We start from the raw sequence: 23300 nt of genomic DNA, 5'->3' as shown, positions 1-23300 counted from the left end.
ACTCACTATCCCTTATAGTCAGTGCTTTGGAGCACAGATCTTTATTTAAAATTTTATTATACAACTTTATGCACTTGTTACGGTCTGTTCCCTCCTCCTGGCGTCTGAGCTCCATGAGAACACCGATGAAGTCCTGGTGAATCTGTACTGCCACATGAGAGTGTGCCTGGTACTCAAGAGATCCTCATTAAATGTTCATCGGTTGAATGTATTATACCTAAATCAATACTAAGTTCTATGTGTCCATTCTTAAGGATAGATAGATTGTTCTTTTAACAACTTTTTTTTGAGTGAGGCAGAGATAGGAAGAAAGATCATCTCAACAGTGATTCTAGAGAATATACTAGAACCATCTTATTTTGTTTGGGTAATTCCATCCCCTTCCAAGAAATCAGTTCAGAAATGGGTTCCTCTATATTTTGAGACCTCTTAAGGTTATATATTCAGTGTGTTCGTGGCAGGCATTGTTAACTTGCATCAAAATTCACAAAGAATCCCCCTGCACTTTTGTAAATTAATCTTAGTACATATATCTTTAGCTTTAGGACCTGGATGACTAAGGAACTGAAATAATTCCTCTCTAAAAAAATAGTGATGTGTTCAGTGTCTCTTTCATTCTGGCAGATAAAGGACTACGGGACTTTTGATTTAGTCTTGAGAAATTTTTAAAGCAGTTCCTTCAGAAAAGTGTTCGTTTTGCTGGAAGCTACATTTGGTAAATAATGTTCAACAAGGTGAATACTTTAAATTCATCTAAATTATTCCTTGTGTTAATAGACAAATCGTTAAGAAAGAGGAGAGAGTATTTAGATATCATTTTTAATACTGGCAAGTGCACATTCTATATATTGGGGAGTTTCATTAATGTACGCAAGGTGGACTGAAAGCCATTCTTACTGTTTTTGTTGTTACTGCGAATTTAGGTCTTTGACTTCAACTAAAGGCAACAAATGTTTATTGACAAGCTTTTGTGTGAAAGGTGCTGTTGTATTTATTTACTGGGGATACTTTGATAATTAGTATGGACAAACCTTTCTTCTTGCAGGATGAACTCAATGTAAACAAATGTTTGCAACACAAATAACAAAGTGACTATGTAAAGTCACGTGAAATTGAGTGAAAAAGGAACCATTATTTCTGATTAGGAGGATATGTGGCTAAGGACATTCCAGGAAATTCAAAGTAAACTCTGAATGCTTATTGGGGCTTTAATTCAGATCTGACTATTGCTTGTAGGGTGCTGTAATTCAGATTTGACTATTGCAACTTTGATAGAGATTTAATGGCATTGAAAAGTTTAGGTTGAGTTTGCTGGGAGCTACAAAGGTTGTAGAACAGAGCAGTTTGTGTGAGGTTATATATGCATGTGTGTGTTAGGGAAAGACAGAAAGCCACTCTAGTAATATTGATGCAAAGAAGTCTTAATTCTATTCTTAAATGGGCTTAAAACCTCTACAGCTTGAATCAAACTTAAGTTTGATTTTTGGCAGTTGAAATTTAGGCTTATGCTGCAGGAATCTAAGAAGCTGTTGCAATATATGATTCCTATGTTTTAAAATAATCAGCAGGGTTGTAAAGTGTCTATAATATATATGCTTTTAAATATATAAATTACATCTTTAGTAAGCAACCCAAACACTTTGTGACACATATGCTTATCCTCCTTGATTATATTTATATTTTCTGTAAAAGGGTGGTTTATAGGAACAAAACAAAACAAAACACCAGCAATTACTTTGTATTTGAGATAAAGGAGGGGAAACAGGATTCATACCCAGGACACTTCATACGAGTACAGTAGTAAATTTTCCCAGATTGGCCTATATTGCTTTGTCTCCGTTAGCCTGGGAACATGTTAGATTTTATTCCTCTGTGGCTTATAAAACATAATATTTATTAGCTGAATATTATGCTCAGATTGTTACCTCTAGTTACTTTGATAGTAAATTTGGATAATAATAAAATACATTTTATTGAAAATAAATAAATAAATAAAAGTTGCTGCTGTTTTCTCGAGTCTGACTTGTCAAGAGGAAAGAAATGCTCATACACTAAAAGAAACAAATATCTAAACTGAGAATAATCTCTCAATGAAATGAAACAAAAACATTAAAATGTTATTTTTGGCCTTAATTCAATGACTTCGATTAGAAAGAATTGCATTTTTACAAAAAGGCAAACTAATTTCTTTTGTCCTACCTAGATATTTATGTATGTCAGTTGCTCATTTCTTATAAAATATTAATCTCCCCATGAGACAAAAGAAAATAATGCAAACAATAAATGTGTCAGTACTTGGGTTATATTTTATTTTTTAATTATCTCTTTATGTCTTGTAATTGCTAGATTAAGACAAGATTTTAACTTTAGCCTTCAAGGACTTCAATTCTGAACATATAACAAAGGAAAAACAAAACCATGTGTCTCTGTGAGTGTACATCATTTTGAGAACTAGCTGTCAGACTTTCCTGGAAAGGTAATTAATAATTTATGAAAAATAGAAAACTCTCTCATCTCTGGGCATTTTGTCTCAGAGGTGTAGACTGAGGTATAAGAACAAAAAATCTATGGAAACTTACACAGCTACAGGCTTCCTGCTGATTTGGTGACCTGTAGCCTTGAAAAAAACAGGTTTCCTTCCTGACAGTAACAGGAGATGAAAAATTAAAAGTCAAACAGTTTGTCTGGAAAATAAAGACATGGCATTTGAAAGTGTTTTTCTTGTAGGAAAAATGCTGCATAAAAGGTTAAATACTTCGTAAGACTTTGTATCCTCTTCAGTATAGAGTCCATATATTTCTCTGAACTAAAACTGTGGGTTATAAAAATTGTATTTTTTCCTGCAATTATTATTTCTCTCTTTCCCTTGTCATCCTTATCATAAAATATTTAAATAATACAAAAAGTAATAGAACAGAGAGAAACTGTGGCATAGTCTACCACTTTGATATAAACACCAGTAATAATTTAGTAATTCACCTTTCATACAGTTTTATGTGGATATACACATATATCACATCATATTATCATTGATTTTATCAATCTAATTTATTTTGCAGATTTTAAAGGTTTTCTTTTCTTTCAACTTCCAAACTCTTCTCTAAGTTACCAATTACCCATGCATCTTTTCATAATCTTTTCTAGGCTCCTAACATACAAAAACCCTAATTGTAGAAAATTTTGGGAATTTTTTACTATAGGAAGTCACATTATATAGGCTGCTTCGTGCTCTCTGCCTTCAACCACACTTTAAAATTTCTGAATTAACTGGTAATCAAAAAGTTAAATCAGTTCTATTTAATGGTATTGCTGAGCCTCAGTTAATCCAACCATTCCACTACTGATGGGTATATGCTTAGCTCCTAATATTTTATAACTACAAAAGATATTGAAATAAATATTCTATAATAAATATTGTAAGGTATATGTGCCTGTACTTTTATGGGAGAGATAGGGATTTTTAAATTTAGCTGCATATCGCTTTCCAGAGAGAATAAATTATTTCCAGAAATCTTCTGTATTATCTTCCATTTCATCTCATGTATCAGTAGGTATTATTATTCTTCTTAATTTTGTCAGTCTCATAAATGAGTACTAGTTATTTTTGTTCTATGTCCATTTTCCTAATGAATAATGAGTTTGTAACTGTTTTCACTTATTCACTGGCCATTAGCTTGGTTCTTTTGTGACATGTCCATTAAGTTTTTACCCTTTTTCATAATTTTTTTTTAACCTTTAACTATCAATTTATAACTACTGTATTTTATCTTAAAGATACATTTCCTTATTTGCATTGCTACTTCCCCAATCTCTCAGATGCATTTGATTTTGCTTACAGGATAGCATGTCACAGAATTTAATTTTAGTCAAGTTTATTTCTTTATGATTTCTTCATTTCCTTACTTAGAACTGAACTGCTTATCCTTCGCTCATTTTTAGCCTAATTGCCAACAAATTTTTATTTATTTATTTAATTTATTTAATATTTGAGTTTATAATTCATCTGGTTTCTTTCTTTACTTTGGTGTGAGGTAGTGATAACCAACATTATTTTATTCTCCATTGACATTTTATTAATATTAAATTAACATTCATTTTCTTCATTGAATTGAAATGGGAACTTTTTAATAAAATGAATTCACATACATATTTGCTTCTATTTCTGCATTCTCTACTCTGTTCTACTGATTTGATTATATCTAAAGCCCATATTATTTCAATTGCCTTATCAGTTGTTAAAATTACAGATTTTAACAACTGATAAGGCAAAGTAGTCATGAATACTTTTCTAATTTTTTTAATGTTTCTGTCTATATTTAATGTATTTCCACATCAACTTTATGTTTATTTTATCCAATTCTTCCTTTCCCTCCTCAGCATAAATATTGAGGCCAATTATAGTTACATTAAAATCTTATATTAATTTTGGAAACGTTATTTGTCTATCTAGTCAAGAACATGGCAAGTCTTTCTATTTCTAACTTTCATGTTTTTTAGTAGAAAAGAATATCTGACATCAAGGATCCTTAGTTGGTGGTTGTTTTTTTAAATAATTTAAACTTTTACATTATTTAGTTATGGACTATTTGTAAAAGTTGATGCCTGTTTTGGGTGCCAAATGGAATTAAAAAATCTCTTTTGTTGTCATTTACAATTCTTTCCCATTTCAAACAAGACTTTTTCAAATTTGACAACATTAATATTGATTCTTGGATGTATCATCAAATTACAGATGATTTCTTGCCCAGGAATGGTTCTTTGGATTTTTAATGTCAACATGAAACTCATTTTTTCACTAAAAAACAAAAAAATATACACACATGCACATACACACACACACACACACACACACACACACACACACACACACACACACATCCTTTTTGTTCCTGGTAAATTTTAGATGCTCCCCTTTCTGTTTAATGCCATTTATCTCCATTACTTGGTCTGCTTGCATCTCTGTGATGACATTTAGTCTGGGACTTAAAAATGTTAATCAGAAGGAAGATGATTTTCTCCACCTGAATTTTTAAGAGTATTGATCCTTTCAAATCTAAGAATGGAACTTTCCATAGTGACCTAAGTAATCTGAGCCTTGTAGATCATCTTGTCCTCCCACCTGTGTTTAGTTTTATTCTAGTTACGTGAGTCAAGACCTGCTTGCAAGCTCTTTGCAGTTCACATTTTCTTCTGGGGCTTCAGGCTTTTACGGCAAACACAGCAGACCCACCTTTGCACATTATCTTAATGCTGTAACTTCCAAGGAAACTTTAAAGGCAGTGCAGGATTTAATGTTAATCAGTACTCAGAATACTTCTCTGTAGCTAATCAAAATGGTGTTCCATTTACATTTACTGTAAACTCTACACTTCCCCAGCCTCTGTAACAGCCCTGCTTCTTTCTTTGTTTAGTATGAAAATTACATTTGCTTGCAATTTTTCCTTGCCAAAATAGAGATAAATTTAGCTTGTGTTTTTCTGATATGTATGAATTGTGATTACTTTGAACAAAACTAATTACCTCAAAAAAATAACTCTCTATCCTAAGTCCCTTGGACGTATGGAATTCTTAAATTTTACCAAACTTTCCAAGAATTTCAGAACCAAATTGTATAAATATATTTCTTTTTAATTGTCCAGAGCACATTTTGAGCTAGACAGAATGAAATTTTAGCAAAATCTTCCCTCTTTCCCTCTTTTGCTTCTCTCCTATTAACACATTTACTGCTCTCACTGTCTCTGTCACTTCAGTTCAAATCCTCAAATGCTACCTAAGTATTTCCATAAAGTCAGCTGCTTTTCCCATAAGCTCAATTCTTCCATGTTCCATGCTCTCCAGAATAAATCTTTGTCCTGTGCCTTGTTCCAGTAAAGCTCTGGAAGGCAATGCAAAATAATTTGGCAAGTATTCCAACCAGGACATATTAAACAAACATGGATATATTAGAAATTTCAAATGACTGAAAAGGAAATACCCTATAGAAATTAAAGGCCAAACCACTGATACTAGTAAGAAATTCATATGATCTTTCAATCTGAGTAACATTTAATTTATTTGCACAGAGATGGTTGTAATTTTTTTTCTCTGAAGAAACCTATGTAAATTGGCTTAAAACAGTAAATCTAAGTTCTCAAAAAAAAGATATTTACTCCCTTTTAGAATAATGATTACACAATGAAAAGAGGAGAGCTGAATCATTAAACTGTGAATCAGCTATGGACACATAGGGTTTTTTTGGTGCATTTTAAGAGGAAGAGAATTCATTCAACTCCTTGTGGGAGATATAAAACAGCTGGGTAAGGCAGGGTATGGTGGGTAGGGGGAAGAATAGAAGCAGCTGGTAGCACAGAAATGCTAAGAAGATAATTATACTCTCTTTTTTCTGTTTGGCTTGAATAAAGTGCTTTTAAATTTCCTCCAATAATTAAATGGTAAAAAGATATGCTAAAATTTGGAGGCAGTAAATGGTTTTGTCTCCTGGAGTTACATCTATTTTATTCAGTTTGAGGAAGCCAGTCTCTGCAAGTGCATTTCCCAGTGAAGCAAAGTGGTAAATTGGAGCACTGGAATTATTATTAGAAAACCAGAGTTCAGATTCCAGCTTTGCTTCTAGAGATTATGTGATCCTGAGTGTAGATAATTGCTCTGGGGTTCTGTTTCCTCAGGCATTAAATAGTTATGCTGTTCCTTCTGCCTATCTCACCATGTTACTCAAATGATACATTAGGTGAAGCATGAGAATAGCACTATATAAATACTGGCTGTCTTGTAATTGCTATAATTACTGATAATAACATGTGATGATGACCTCTAGGACAAATTATGGTATATGAAAAATTTATATAAAAGCAGAAAATTTAAAAAAAGCCCTGTGGTGGACAGATCTGAAAGAATCCCCAGATCCTCACTTCCTAATATCTGTGCCTTTCTGTAATCCCTTCCCTGAAACATGGAGGGACCTGTGACTTGCTTGGAATATGAAAAAGGTGATAGGATGTAGCATCTGTGATTGTGTTATATCAAAGAAGACTCTGTCCAGATAACATATGCACTTTAGAGTCTATGTATCCATTGCTGACTTTAAAAAACAAATTACTATGAATTCTCCAGCCCTAAGGAAATGAACTCTGCTAACAACCTGAGTATGACATGGGATTCATCCCCAACTGAGCTTTCAGATAAGAACTAATCCTGGCCATCAAATTGCTTACAGTCTTGCAGGGAACCCAGTTGAGCTTCACTCTGACTACTGAATGAAACTGAGATATTAAATGCATGTCATTTAAGTCATTATTAATCTGTGGTAATTTTGTATGCAGCATAGAAAACTAACATAGGGAGCACTTCTCAATAGTGAACTAGAGAACATTTCTTAACAATGTTTTAATTTAGCCTTATTTCTATCAGTCATGAACATTAACATTAAAAGAGTGATATATTTGTGTTAGCTCTAGAAAATGTATTTTAAAAATTCAGGAGAAGTACAAGCACACCTCATTTTATTGTGGTTCATTTTATTGTGTCTTATAGATTTTGTGCTTTTTTACAAATTGAAAGGTTTTGATTACCCTGCATCAGATGAGTCTACTGGCACCATTTTTTTAACAGCACTTGCTCACTTTTATCTCTCTGTGTCACATTTTAGTAATTTTCACAGTATCTCAAGCATTTTCATTATTATTATATTTGTTATGGTGAATTGTGATCCAAGTGATCTTTTATATCACTTTTGTAACTGTTTTGGAGCCCAGTGAACCACACCTATATGAGATGCCAAACTTAATTGACAAATGTATGTATTCAGACTGCTCCACAGACTGGCCATTCCTGTGTCTCTCTCCCTCTCCTATGCCTTCATATTCCCTGCTACCAAGAAACGTTGAAATTAGGCCAAGAAATAACCCTACAGTGGCCTCTATGTGTTTAAGTGAAGGAAAAGTCTCATGTCTCTCACTTTAAATCAAAAGCTAGAAATAATTAAGCTTAGTTAGGAATCCATGTCAAAAAGCCAAGAAAGGCTGAAAGCTAGGCTTCTTGAACCAAACAGCTGGTTGTGAATGCACAGAAAAAATTCTTAAGAGAAATGAAAAGTGTTGTTCCAGTGCACATGAGAATGGTAAGAAAGCAAAGCAGCCTCATTGCTAATATGGAGAAAATATTAGTGGCCTAGATAGAAGATCTAACCAGCTACAACATTCCCTTAAGCCAACCCTAATCTAGAATAAGGTCTTGCATCTTTAATTCTCTGAAAGCTGAGAGAGGTAAGGAAACTGCAGAGTAAAGTATGAAGCTAGCAGAGGTTGATTCGTGAGGTTTAAGGAAAGAAGCCATCACATAAAAGTGCAGGTGAAGCAGCAAGTGCTGATGCAAAAGCTACAGAAAGCTATTCTGAATATGTAGCTAAGATAATTAATGAATGTGGCTACACTAAATAACAGATTTTCAGTGTAGAGAGAAAATAGCTTTCTTTTGGAAGAAGATGCTACTTAGGACTTTCATAACCAGAGGAAAACCGATATCTGGTTTCAGAGCTTCCAAGGATGGGCTGACTCTTTTGTTAGGGGCTAGTTCAGCTGCTGACTACGTTGAAGCCAGTGTTCATTTACCATTCCAAAAATCCTAGGGCCCTCAAGAATTATGCTAAATCTACTCTGCCTGTGTTCTATACATGGACCAACTAAGCCTGAAGGACAGCACGTCTGTTTACATGATTTACTGAACATTTTAAGCCCACTGTTGAGAACTACTCAGAAAAAAGATTCCTTTCAAAATATTACTGCTCATTGATAACGTACCTCATCACCCAGGAGCTCTGATGAAAATGTACAATGAGATAAATGTTTTCATACCTCCTAACACAGTATCCATTCTGCATCCATGGACTGAGAAATCATTTTGACTTTCAATTCTTATTATTTAAGAAATACATTTTGCAAGGCTATAGCTGCTGTAATAATGAGTCCTCTGAAGGATCTGGGAAAAGTAAATTGAAAGCCTTCTGGAAAGGATTCACCATTCTTTATGCCAGTAAGAGAACTTGTGACTCATGGGAAGAGGTCAAAATATAAACATTAACAGAAGTTTGGAAGAAGAGTTCATTTCAGTCCTTATGGATGATTTTGAGGGGCTCGAGACTTGAGTGGAGGAAGTAATTGCAGATGTGGTAGAAACATCCAGAGAACTTAGAAGTAGAAGTAGAGCGAGAGATTTGACAGAAATGATGCAATCTCATGATAAAACTTGAATGCATGAGGAGGTGCTTTTTGTAGATGAGAAAAGAAAGTGGTTTCTTAAGGTGGAATCTATTGGTGAAGATGCTGGGGAGACTGTTGAAATGACAGCAAAGGATTTGGAATATTAGATAAACTTAGCTGATAATGCAATGGCAGAGTTTGAGAGAACTGACTCCGATTTTGAAAGAAATTCTTCTGTGGGTACAATGCTAACAAACAGCATTGCATGCTACTAAAATTTAATTTATGAAGGGAAGAGTCAGTTGATGTGTAAACTCCACTGTTGTCCTGTTTTAAGAAATTACCACAGCCACCCCAACCTTCAGTGACCACCATCGGATCAGGCAGTGAACATCAACAATGGGGCAAGATAGTTGCACAAAGATGATTTGCTGCAAGCTCACATGATGGTTAGCAAGCTTTAGCAATATAGTATTTTTAAATTACAGTATGTACATTTTTTAAGACATATTCTATTGTACACTTAATAGACTACAGTAGGATATGACCATAACTTTTATAGGTACTGGGACACCAAAAAATTAATTAGACTTGCTTTACTACAATATTTGCTTTGATTTGGTGGTCAAGACCTGAACTTGTAATATCTCCAAGGTTTGCCTATAGCTGGGTGTAGGCTCTTGATTAAGAAGGTAAATAAGATCATTGATCAATTTTGAGGGTATACTTTGGAGAATACAAACTCATATAAGCATATTCAGCCAAGGGGCTGGGAGTGGAAAGAAGAGCTACTGCTTACATTTCATAAAATGAACAACCAAATATAAGGAAGGTTTGGCATTCTTCTATCTCTGATTACAGTTTTAATGACTAGTAAAAAGTTATTTATTATAAAGATAACTTTCTATCTCCTGAATAATTAAGTAACAGAAAGCAACAAGGAGCTACAGGAATTCTAGGTGACTATTTAAATATTCAGTTAAATCTAACACATAATTATCAAGCATCTGCTAACATTAAAACCACCACAATACATTAAGAGCCTATAGGTACACATTAAAATATCAGCATAAATGTCACCTCCTCAGTGAAGCCTTATGTAGCTCTTCAGTGTGATCCAGGCTCTCTCAAGTTCATTATCCTATGTTTTATTTTTATGTATTATTCAAGAACTTTTCAATCATTACCTGAAATTTGATGCTTGCTTATTAAATTATCATTTTTCCTCCCACTCATCCCATACAATAAGAATGAAATCTCCGTGGAAGAAGAGATTTGTCTGCTAGGCTCAAGTAAGTGAATGAAGAATGAACAGCACATAGATAAATGGAGCACGCAATCTGCCCAAGTGAATTACGAATAGACAGGGGTAGTGGTTTAAAGGATGGAGTGATTACAGCCAGTGGGATTAGTAGAGAAGCCCTAAGGTTTTCTGACTATCTGGAAATGTTCACACTTCTCATATGTCCAAAACCCACATATTTACAGTTTCTGCATATATACTACCCTTACACAAAAGTTTTATCAAGGTTTCTCCACCCTTGTCTCACCTTTCTTCTGAAACTAGGTTTGTTCTGTGAGTATCTATGGTATTCTTCTCTGTCTTTGGCATTATGTTTAGGTGTTGGAGACAAATTCATGAGCATGGGCTATAGTGTAGTGCATGAGGCCAGCTGTTAAACAAAAAACCACAAAATAAACATGTAATTATGAACAGTGATGAATATTAAGAAAGGAAGATCCTAGGAGTTCATGACCTGGTAGAGAGACTTAAATTATTCTTAGGTTGAAATGTCAAAAAAAGCTTTTCTTGAGGAAATTGGGCATTTAAGCCAAGGTATGAAAGATGAGCTGGAGTGAAGTGAGGTGAAGAGTGGGGGCAGGGTTGAGGTGGAATTCTGGGTGAGGAGAGCAGCACATCCGGAAGTCGGGATGTGGCTGTGAACTTGAGGAACTAAGTAAAAGTAAAGTTGAAATGGCGAGGGGATGAATAGCAGAAATAAATTCATCTGTCCTTTATCACGTCTTTTTGCGCTTTCTGTCTCAATGAAGATACTGGACTTCCCTTGCTCAGATATTGAAAAGAGATACTTCAATATTTTTTTTCTCAAAGTTTGATAGAATTTTTTTTGAACACTTGTGTCATTACTCTTCTGAAGTAGAATTTAATTCTAGTATGAAAAAATAACTAATTTTTTTTTTCTTTTGGATATGGGACCCTAGTTTTCCCAATGTCATTTACTGATGAGTCCATCTTTTACCCTGATTTGCCATCTCTGATATAAACAAAGCATCTAATTTAGACATGTTTCTAGAGTTTCTTTATAATTCCATTAGCCATTCTGTGCATAGTTTTAAAACTAGTTCTTATTTATTTAACTTTAGATTGAATCTTGATAGTTCATTAGACAAATTTTCTCACTCTTCAAAATTGCCCTGATTAACATGATCTTCACAAATAAATTTAAGAAAAATTTGTCTAGTAGTTATGTTACTTAGTGATGAAATTGTATATATTCGTTTGGGCCCAGTGAGTATGGAAATGGATTCTATCCTTAGAACAACAGCTTACTTTGTCACAAGAAAAGCTTTATTTAAGTGGTAAATAAGCAATTTATGCTGGAGAAAACATATATTGTTAAAAAGTATCTGGCGATTTTAAACAAAAACAGCTTATCTACTGATGTACAAAGAAACCTCAATAATTACCCAAAAATACACATTTTAGAAGATATATATCTGATTAAGAGGATACTTTTAAACATTTGAATCTTCACTTGTCTGAATGGATAATTGAATCTGTTTTTCATGTTATACAATCTTTTTTTGATTTTTTGATGGGGCAATTTTGTAAACTAATTGAGAGAGAAAAATGACATCTTTACAACATTAAAATTTCACATATATGAAAGCAGTATATCTCTACATTTCTCTGCGTACTTTTACATCTTTCAATGCAAGTTCAATGCAAGTTGAACCTTGTTCATGAAACTTGAACAGTTTTGTTAATTTGAATTATTGTACATATCACCACTGTTTATATTTGCTGTGATTTTTGTCTATTATATTAATCTTTTAATGTATTAGTCTGTATTTTATTGCTTTTTTTCATTTTTCTTACATAATTTATTCCCTTTTTTATTAGTTCCTTCTCTTTCTTTTGGATATATTCAGTAGACCTTTATCAGAATTCTTGACTTGGATACTGTATTATTTTAAAAGTGTTCAGTTGACACTGAGAAGGTCTGATTAATGGGGAGTTAAGTCATATATATATTAAATAGCCTGTAAGGAAGGATTTTTGCAGTGAACAATTTCAGTTATATAACAGCTTTGTAGTTTTATCTTGGACCCAAGCTTTTCCCATGCTTTCTGGCCTCCATTCATAGGTTGCATTTTTACTTTATGCTTTTTGCCTCAGGGTGTCTCAAAGCTGCTTTAGCTCTAGATACAGCATCAACATACCAAAGTTCTGAGCAGGAAGGAGGCGGTCTGCAAATGAAAAGACCTTCACCTTTAATAGTAGTCACTTTGTGTCATTAGAATAGAAAGTATTTCCCAGATTTTACCTAGCAAATTTTTCCACATGTTCATGGGCCAGGGCTAGACACAGGCCCACTTCTATACATGGTAATGGGGTTATTTTGACTCATTTAGAAGTCATGATTTATTTTGTGGCTTCCTGCTTTCCCGCAAGTTTGGGTTAAAATAATCAAAGAATAAAGAGAGGGAAAGGGAATGACTGCTGAATTGGTAATAAAGTTCTGTTACTAACACTCCTGTGATTTTGAAGCACCAAAATTCCCACTAGAATTGCCTTAGATAAATATTCCACAAATTTCAACATACAGAATTTTATTCAGTTCTAAATGTTGTGTATTCATTTTGCTATCTTTTTCAAGCCATCTTTAAAAAATGTCTCTGTATTTTTCTTATCTAAATCCTTGTTCTCTTTCTCTTCGCTCTTTGTCTTTCAGTTTCCTTGATAAAATGAGAAAAGCTAGTTAAGTCCATCCACTGTGATCATAGATTTATTATTTTCCTCTTACAATTTTTTCAGTTTTGCTTTATAAATTGCAATATTTTGTTCTTAGTTCACACTATTTGAATTGCTATATTTTCACAGTGTAACCTGTCTTTTTTGTTCATTGACTTTCTCAATCGTTTCTTCATATACCTAATACATATTATTATATACTTATATACTAGGAATTTATAAAATTACATGTGTACATATTCATTACATATACATATTATTTTTCTTTTAGTTTATCTTATCAACAGGTCTTAACCACCAGCTTTTTTGGTTTATTATTTGCTTTGAGAAACTTTTCCCTTTCTTTTGCTTCCAACTGCTCTGCTTCCTTATATCTTTTCAATGTCATTTGTAAACACTATTTTACTGAATTTTGGGTCCTATTAAATTTGTTAATCTTGTAGTTCTTTTTCACATACTTATATTTGGTTCTTTTTCAAATCAAAACTTTCACATATTATTATTTTTATTACTATTATTGTTACTAATATATTTGGATTTATTTCTCTACATGTCATTAGATTGTTTGAAATATTTTTATTTCAATATTTTTTTTTAATCTCCTGGTTTAAATGTGATGTATCTAAATTTTATCAGCTTTATGTGCATTTGTTGTGTGTGTGTAACCTTAAAATTTTAACTTTACATTTGTCCTAAGCAAATCTAAAGTTAACATTTATATCCTCTTTCCAAACAATATAACTTGTAGCAAATTCTAAGAAGTTCTAATTTACTAAATGCAGTCATGCTAATTCAGATGTTGTTTGAAATAATCCTAATTAATTGAACATAATCTTTTCCCAATTTACATTATGTTAGTTCCACTTCATTTTTTATGGACCCTCTGCTAGCAACCCAAATTTGATATTCTTCACCTCTTGCATTGCACGTCGTCTTAAAGTTAATCCTTTAGTAATTTTTAAAGCATGTATTTGTGACTATTAAACAGTCTTTGTTTGTCTAAAAATATACTTACCATCAATCTTTAGCAAGGTATGGATTTCAGGTTTGCTCGTTATTTGTTATTGTCTTTTTCTTTGTGGACAGTCTTTATTATCTCCCTCGTTACTTTAAATATACCCTTTAATGGTCTTTGGTGTTCTGCAGTTAAGAGTACTATGAATTTTTTTTTTCCACAATCAAACATGTTTGGCCCTAGAAAAAAAAACTGAGAATTCAAATGTTCTAACATTTGTGGAAATTTTTAGCCTTTATTTTTTTGAGTATTGCTTTTATTTTTTCCTTTCTGACATTCTCTGAAATATTAGAGCCTCTCATTTTACCCTTCATGTAGCAAATGCTTTTTTCGTGTTTTTTCTTCATGGTTATGCCTCCTTCTGGGTAATTCTTCACATGTATCTTCTAATTCACTAACACTCTCTTTAACATGATCATTGTACTGCTGAATCTACACAGTTATTATTTTATTCCTTAGCTGTGTTTTTATTTCTTAAAGTTTTCATTTTTTTCTTCAAATCTGCCTGTTCTGTTTTCATAGAATTTTGCCTTTTCACATAGCTTCAGTTCTTCCCTTTATTTTCTTTTGGATGTGTTAACTAACTTTATTGTAGTAATTATTTCATTTCCCTTTATTTTTAAAATTAATTTAAACATATTTTTTTACTTTATTTCTTAAATCTCTTTATCATTTAAATAGCTTACTGAGCAGCTAACAATTCCACATGAGTAGATATGTTCAATTCATGTATTTATTTTAAACTTCTAGTTAATAAGGTTCAATTCTGTTCTGAAAGTATTGTCCTTAATCCAGCAACATTAAGAACACCTTTGCCATTTAGAGTACACAAAAAACTGTCATAAAGCAAATTGCTCTTGGATTGGTCAAGTTTGGTGAATATTGGTTGTCTGTTGGTTGAAGTCAGTTATATTCTAAAAGGGTTTAGAACCTCACCTTCTACCTTTCTCTTAAGCTTAGTTGTAGGTAGCAAATTAAAATGAAACAAATCCTCAGATTCAGCTCCATAAAATGAAGAAACATTTATAAACACACCGGAAAGTACAGTTTTGAAACCTATCCATATCTGAAAGTAGATCTCTATTTGGGCTCATGAACACATATCAGCATTTTGCATGAAAGGCTTAGTCTCAGGGGGACTTGGAATTCGAAGGGAGTTATATAAGCTGTATAATCAGGTCAGGAGGCAGGAAAGAGTGGACAGACACAGAGACAACTAGCTCTAGGCCTTGAATGGCTGCCATAGAAGAGCAGGATTACTGGTTTAGATGTAAGCATGGGAAGTTCTGTTATGTGACTTCTATCCAGATACATGTCTTTAGTGCTGGATTCTCTAATCAAAACATTTTAAATGTGCAGATTAAGATATTGTATATGTTATTATACAACTCCAGTGTGTTGATCAGGATTACCTTTAGCACACACACACATCATACTAAAAATTATTTCAAAGTTAATAATTTCACTGTAAATATTGCACACACTTGATAATCTGCATAATCCCCAAAGAGATGCTATTGAAGTTTCACTGAGAATTTATTTCATCACTTATAGATATTATAGCATATAAAGCAATGATATACTAGATATAATTTCTAATATATGATAACATTATAATATAGTAGTATACTATGTAATAAAGCATTTAAATACACCTGCAGAAGCCAAACTTTAAAACCTCTTAGTGTATGTGTATGTGTATGTGAGAGACAAAATATTGATATAGAATCCTGAAAACTTCTGAAAGAAAAATGGACAAATTTCCTTATGGAGTCTAGAAATTTTCTGGTACGTAAAGAAGCCGAACTTCAGTCCCTGTTCCCTGGAAGCTAAATAGCCTCGTGATCATGAATGTGGTTGTCCTGATGAAGGCTCAGTGAGAGGGAGAGTCAGTGAAGCTGCCAAAGTTTTTTAAAAAGCACCATAGATAACGGTTTTCACTTGTACTTGCTGTGCCCAAGCTGCATCGTCAAAGGATAGTACGGCTCTGAATCCGTGAGCTGGAGGTTACCTTAACTTGGCTTAAATAGGTTTCCCTGGGACTTGGACTTGAGCTCTACTGATATGGCCATGTATTTGACTTTTAAAAGGCAGTGATTTGAGAGCACAGACGGTGGTCATGCACGGCAGGGAGGGCTGGACCTTTCTTCTTCAGTTCTTGAATGGCCCCACCTGGACCTACTGCATTAGGTCCATCTGAGCAGAGGTACAGTAGCAGCCCAAGGCCCTGAGCCCAGCGTTGTATTTTAGCCTCATAGCAATCGCAAGTGGAGGACCTTTTTCAGACTGAAATTTAAAAGATTTGGTCATCAAAGTGGGAGCTGCCAGAACTCATTCTCAATATAAATAGCCATTCGAAAACCTGAACTGCATGGCATCACCAGGGGAGAGGTGACCTAGGGGAAATGGGGCCTATTTGGTAGTTGAGTCAGGGACGGAAGAGTGGGAACCTTAACCCATTTTGATTAGAAGATTCCAAGAAAGTTATTTTGTACTAGAAGATGGTGAACAGCTAATTGTTGCACGTCACCTTGTCTCCCAGAGGAAATCTCAAACACTGGACTATCCTTATCAGAATTGGGGGACCAACAATCCAACCAGGGGGTTACCCTTTGTTGCGCCTCCATTTTCAAATAGTTTATCTGCCTGTCCTCCTGACCCCATAACTCTGACCATTATTATTGGCATTAATTTTATACCAGACTAGAATCTTATAATACAGGCTGGCATGTTCTTTGATATTCTTTTTCTCTGCTGTGGTGTTACACAGCTTTGCTTCCTTGAATCTCTTTTTACTGTCCTTTGATGCTCCTTATGAAAATATTTTTCTTTCTTGGCCATGCCATAAATCTAAATTTATTACTCCCTCTGCTATTGTTTAATGTTTAACACTAATAAAAATGCTACTTAGCATTTACATGAAGGTTCATATTTTTAAAGTGCTTTACAAGGACTATTACTCGGGTCTTTTTTAACGAGAGTATTTTCAGAGGCAGTTTGTATGAATATTCAGGAGATGTTATGAATGTGAAGCTAAACTCGGCTGCTGTGATGATCTGGCATTTAGATATGTAATACACAGAAATGGGAAAGTGCTGATCAAGCAATCACAAACAAAAAAGGAGCATTTATACTGTATTTAGGTCAGTATAAATGTTCATATCCGTAACTCTACTTACCTATTTATGTATTATTTGGGCAGATTGTTTTTATAGAGGACAATACCTATAAAACATGGTTTCAAACCACTTGAGTCTCTCCTCATAAATATGACATTTATGAAGCTATTTTTTTTTTTTAGTTGAGAGCAAACTTCTGTTTGATTTAAAGCCAGAATTTTTTACTTAAGGTTTCAGGTGGTATTTGTGCTTTAGCTTAGTTCATTATGGGTGTGATTTATGTTGAATTACACTGATAGAGAAAATGTTCAGTTGTCTTATTCAGATATACATAGGTAGTCTGAAAGCAAAATTCATTTCCTTATACAGCACACTCAAATTCTTTTCAATAAATGCAAAAAAAATGTGTTTAAGCTGTTAATAATTCTGTCTTTTGTCTGGTTTTGTCTGCATATATAAATTCACCAGTAGTGCTTCAGAATTAGTAGTCTCACATATCACTCAGAAGCTTTTATATCACAAGAGAATTTCTGTATAGGGAATACATATAAGGAGAAATTATGTTTTTTGCCTTATTCTCCATGTCCAAGATCGAAATGTACTGAGAGTAAGGATGGTGTCTCATTATTCTTTTATTCCTCAATGATTAAATAGTCATTGGCATATCTTAGGTGCTCTAGAAATGTCTGTGGGCTGCTAGGTGGGCTGCTAGGGTAGTCTGACATGGCCTCCCAAGGGAGGTCTTCCTGGGGAGTCACATCACAGGTATTGAGACAAATCTCATCTATAACTGTCCTTTGCTTTAAGCTGGTGGATTTATTGCTACAAAGTCTTCAAAGAAAATAAAAGACCTTGTATTTGCACCAGTTTGGGGCTCTGTTACCTAGAATTGCATGCCCCCTGCCTTAGAACTCAGTTCTCGAAGACATCTCTATGGGCACTTTAAAATGCAGCAAAGATGCTAGAAGTAATCATCAATTCAATAAAAAATGACTGTGGTTCCTTTTCTGCTACATCAGTGGACAAAAACTCCCAAGGAACACTATCTAACTATGTCCCATCATTGAAGTCAACCTGTCTGATGGTTTCCTTCCGGGCCACACACCACTGAAAGAATGAACATCTGTCCAGGTAGAATGAATATCTGGTGTGACAAAGTTGAACACAGAGTCATCACACAAACTCAATTTTCTCCAAAAACTACGCACTACTCCTGTATCTCCAAAGATGGTCTGTTTAAAGTTTTTCCCATTGAAATTAAGCCTGTCTGGTGCTTATAATGCATAATTTTTCTGTGGAAAACCTAGAAATTGTAATTGTGCATCCCAAGGCAAGGTATTAAAAACTGTTCTGAAATGTTTGCCAGTCAAAGTTTAAAAGACATTAAACAAAGTACAAATTCTGTGGCATAGACTTTGGATCACAATTTGTGCTGTCCAGGTGTCTCAGAAAATGACTTTTTAATTGTAAAATGAAAATAAGAATGAGCAGTCTCATAGTGTTGATATGAGAAGTAAATGAGATAATTGAGATAGGTTGAAGCATAAAATTGGTAACATATCCATTATTATGACAATGTCACTTTCTGATACATTTTCTTCATGCCAAATGCATGCATATTACTATAGGAATGTGGTTTTTTAAGCAGCATTTTTACCTTCTAAGTGGGCTGACATTTCCTCATTTTCTCATTTATATGCATATCACTGCTATTTTTGTTCAGTTTTAATTAATCAATCGTTTCTATTTTTGAAGATTTTTTCACTTCCCCCAGTCTTTTGATATCAGTCTAACACTCCCAGAATTTGTCAAAATAATTAGAAATGTTTAATGAGTTTACAAGACAATTAACTTAATGCCATATGATAACTGCCATGGAGTTCAGCTGATAGGCCTACATTTAATTCATCTGAGAATTCTTTTTTCTTTGTGCAAGGCTTTAGAACTTCAGAGAATTATTACAGTACCTGGTGGCATTAAATCTCAAACTTTCAACTTACAACGATAAAACCTATATTTAATCACTATTTTTGTTTCTAGTATTTGGAAAAAATACCTTTTACTTCTTTGAAATTGGATATTACTCTATGGGGAAAGGGTACAATTATTGTTTTCAATTATTTTTTCTTCATTTGTTTTCTATAAATGAACATTCTCTTATTTCATTTGTACACATTAAATGCAGTTGATTTTTCCATCTTGTATTTAGTATGCATTTGATGCCTTTGGCAGATCTTTGCTGGCTCAGAAATACTGGATTTTAATTGCCTCTTTCACTGTGTTATCCTAAATGGATTGCCTAATTACTTAATTTACATTTTTTTTGAATTATTCTTTATCTTGTAGTTCTCAAATATCCCTTTTGAAAAGCCACAGTTGATAAAAACATCAAGTTCACAAGAAAATAAATGTTTGTTTCTCAATCTGGAAAATTTCCTATCATGCACAACCTTACTTCCTACCCACTTTGGTTAAATAAGTTAAGTTGGCACCCAAATCTAGTTGTTCCTGGTAAACTGAGAAATACAGGCCATAACATGGATTTGTATCAAGGATTAGAGTAACCACACTTTTTTCCCACAGTCTGAAATAAATCACCAGTCGTAGATAGAAAAGTCCCCTGACACTGTAAGAGTTGGTCTGTTCTGTTTCTTGCCATACATGTAAAGATTAAGAAGAGAAGAAATACTTTATCTAAAATTCCTCTCCTTGGTAGAATTAAGCTGGTGGAAAATGCTTTGAGTTTTTGGTGGAATGGATGAAGTAAGCATTAAATGTCATCCAATAACACTATCACTGCATTCATTTCCTTCTCTGCCTTGAGTCAAATCATTAACAGCAAACTTGTGTCATCACAGCATTAAACACACTGTATTTTAGATATTGGCTAAGTGACATTTGCTTCTGTGATATCAATTTCAAGGCGATTTTATATCATTTAGAGAGGTCTTTAATGTTGAAAAACAAAGAGCAGCTTGACACAGTTCCATATTTCTACATTACTATTGGTTGAGAATTAGTTGAAACTCAGTTAACCCACAACTACTAAAGTTTTTTTCATGTGTTTGTTTTGGTAGTGATAAAGTTAGTTTGTATGTAGGGATCCACAAACTGGAGGCCTCCCAGTGGCCTGGCCCACATCACAAATCTAAACTTAAGTCAGCCTGCACTTACCAGAAACACTTGTCAAGGAATCCTAAGGTACACCAATCGCAATCCTCCCATTCAGCTTTACTTCCTTACCTTACACTGGAAAATGGGATCTGCCAGCCATGTGAAGAAATCCCTGATCTCCCAGCCAGTTGTGCCCTGTGTCCAGGTTGCTTCTTCTGAAGCTCTATAAAACTTGCTCTTGCCCAAAATCCCTTGGGAAGAGTGCTTCATTTCTGCGGGCACTGTACTTCCCCATCCATGGATTGTCTTCCCGTGACTAAAGGACATCCAACTAGTTACTAAATTGTTTCAGTTTTCTCATTTGATGGTTTGGAATGGTAGAAGTCTGCAATTAATAGTAGGAAAAGGCTAGCTACTCTCCTGGTTGACTACCAGAGTGTAATAGAAGTCCTAAACCAAATCTATCTACATAGACACGCTACTTAGTAAGCAGGCTGTGAACAGTACCTGTTCCGTGAGCTCAAAGAAATTTCACCTTTTAGCCTTTATAAATCCACCTTGTGTGAAAGGTCCCTCTTAAGCAAATGCAACAACATCTTGACAGAGCTTTTGTCTAGTCATCTAAAAATCTAGATTGATTCTAAATCAATCAAGAATCCTCAGAACCCACAATGGAAGACAGTGTCTGCTGTTACAGGTACATTCAGGTCTTCTGTTACAGGGAAGGGATGAAGAATCTGATAAAAGTTTTAGACTTGACTAGGAAATGTCTCTAATTTATTTAATCCACACACTTTAAAAAACATATCTTAGCAAGGAGAGTCTTTTTAAACATGCCTTCTGCTCACAAGCTACTAATTTCACCCATGAAAACCCATTTCTAATGTTTATTTTTCTAATTAGCAACATTTCTGGCATTGTCCAAGATAAGAAGAGCTGTAGCTGTAGATGCTGACTCGAGTGGCCTTTCTGGTTAAAGGCAACACTGTAATGAACACCCTGAGGGGGAGGATTTACAGATTCGGAACGACTGTCCTTGAAGTGCAATTCAATTACCTAACACCTACATAATATCCCACCTTCTAAATAGGAGGTGATAACTTGGAGATATAATAGTATTGGTCTTCTCTGACAGGGGTCAATGTGCCATCCTGTTTTCATCCCAGTCAACCACAGTGTGTTGTGTAGGGCAGGTGTGGAAGAACAGTACACTAAATCCAATTTTGTGTGGGCAGAAGTAAATTATTAAAATGAGGAATTAACTATGAATGACTCATCCTATCAGTTTTCACTGGATAAATGGGATTTGCTCATTCTCTTTAAAAATACACTGGCATAGATTACTCGATCCTCAGCATCAATTCAATTTTTTAAATCAAGAGGTATAGAGATTATTCAATAAACTAAACACTTTTAAGATTGTTCTGAATATTCAAAAATATGTACTATAGAATTTTTAATGCATTACGTCTATGCATTCAATGCATTTATTGATGTGACACAGAGGACACTGAAGATAAACTTAAGGCAATCATATTTCTAAGACCAAAACAGTCATTGTTATTTAATAGGTGTATATCATTATAGGAAATTTGATCATTATGAATGTATTCATTATGATACCTCTTCATAATTCTGATAGATTTTTGTAACTTCCCATGTAATCCTACGTATCTCATCTCTAGTCTTCATACCAAGAATTATTTATTTATTTACTTTTATTAACATATCATTGATATATACTCTTACGAAAGTTTCACATGAGCAACATTGTGGTCATTACATTCACCCATATTATTAAGTCACCCATGTCATCATTTCCTTGATAATTAGTGATGTGGAGCCTCTTTTCATGTACCTATGGCCATTTGAATTTCTTCTTGGAGGAGTGTCTATTCAGATCCTCTGCCCATTTTTTAATGGTGTTATTTGCTTTTTGGGTGTTGAGGTGTATGAGTTCTTTATATATTTTGGATGTTAACCCCTTATTGGATATATCATTTATGAATATATTCTACCATACTGTAGGATGCTTTTTGTTCTACTGATGGTATCCTTTGCTGTACAGAAGCTTTTTAGTTTGATGTAGTCTCATTTGTTCATTTTTGCCTGTGATCCCCTTGCCCGAGGAGATGTGTTCAGGAAAAATTTGCTCATGTTTATATTCAAGAGATTTTTGCCTATGTTTTCTTCTCAGAGTTTTATGGTTACATTATTTATATTCAGGTCTTTGATCCATTTGAGTTTACTTTTGTGTATGGAGTTAAACAGTAATCCAGTTTCATTCTCTTACATGTAGCTGTCCACTTTTGCCAACATCAGTTATTGAAGAGGCCCTCCTTTCCCCATTGTATATCCATGGATCCTTTATTGTATATTGATTGGCTGTATATTCTTGGGTTTATATCTGGACTCTCTATCCTGTTCCATTGATCTATGGGTCTGTTCTTGTGCCAGTACCAAATTGTCTTGATTACTGTGGCTTCGTAGTAGAGCTTGAAGTTGGAGAGTGTAGGGCCCCCTGCTTTATTCTTCTCAGGATTGCTTTGGCTATTCAGGGTCTTTTGTGGATCCATATGAATTTTAGAACTCTTTGTCCTATTTTGTTGAACAATGCTTTTAGTATTTTGATAGGGATTGCATTGAATCTGTAGATTGCTTTAGGCAGGATGGCCATTTTGCCAACATTAATTCTTCCTGTCCATGAGCATAGGATATATTTTCATTTATTAGTGTCTTTAATTTCTCTCTAGAGTGTCTTGTAGTTTTCAGGATATAGGTCTTTCACCTTCTTGGTTAGGTTTATTCCTAGGTATTTTATTCTTTTAGATGCAATTGTAAATGGTATTGCTTTCCTGATG

Source organism: Manis pentadactyla, chromosome 5 (assembly GCF_030020395.1).
Source record: "Manis pentadactyla isolate mManPen7 chromosome 5, mManPen7.hap1, whole genome shotgun sequence".
Classification (NCBI taxonomy): Eukaryota; Metazoa; Chordata; class Mammalia; order Pholidota; family Manidae; genus Manis; species Manis pentadactyla.
This window is presented reverse-complemented; position numbering follows the sequence as displayed.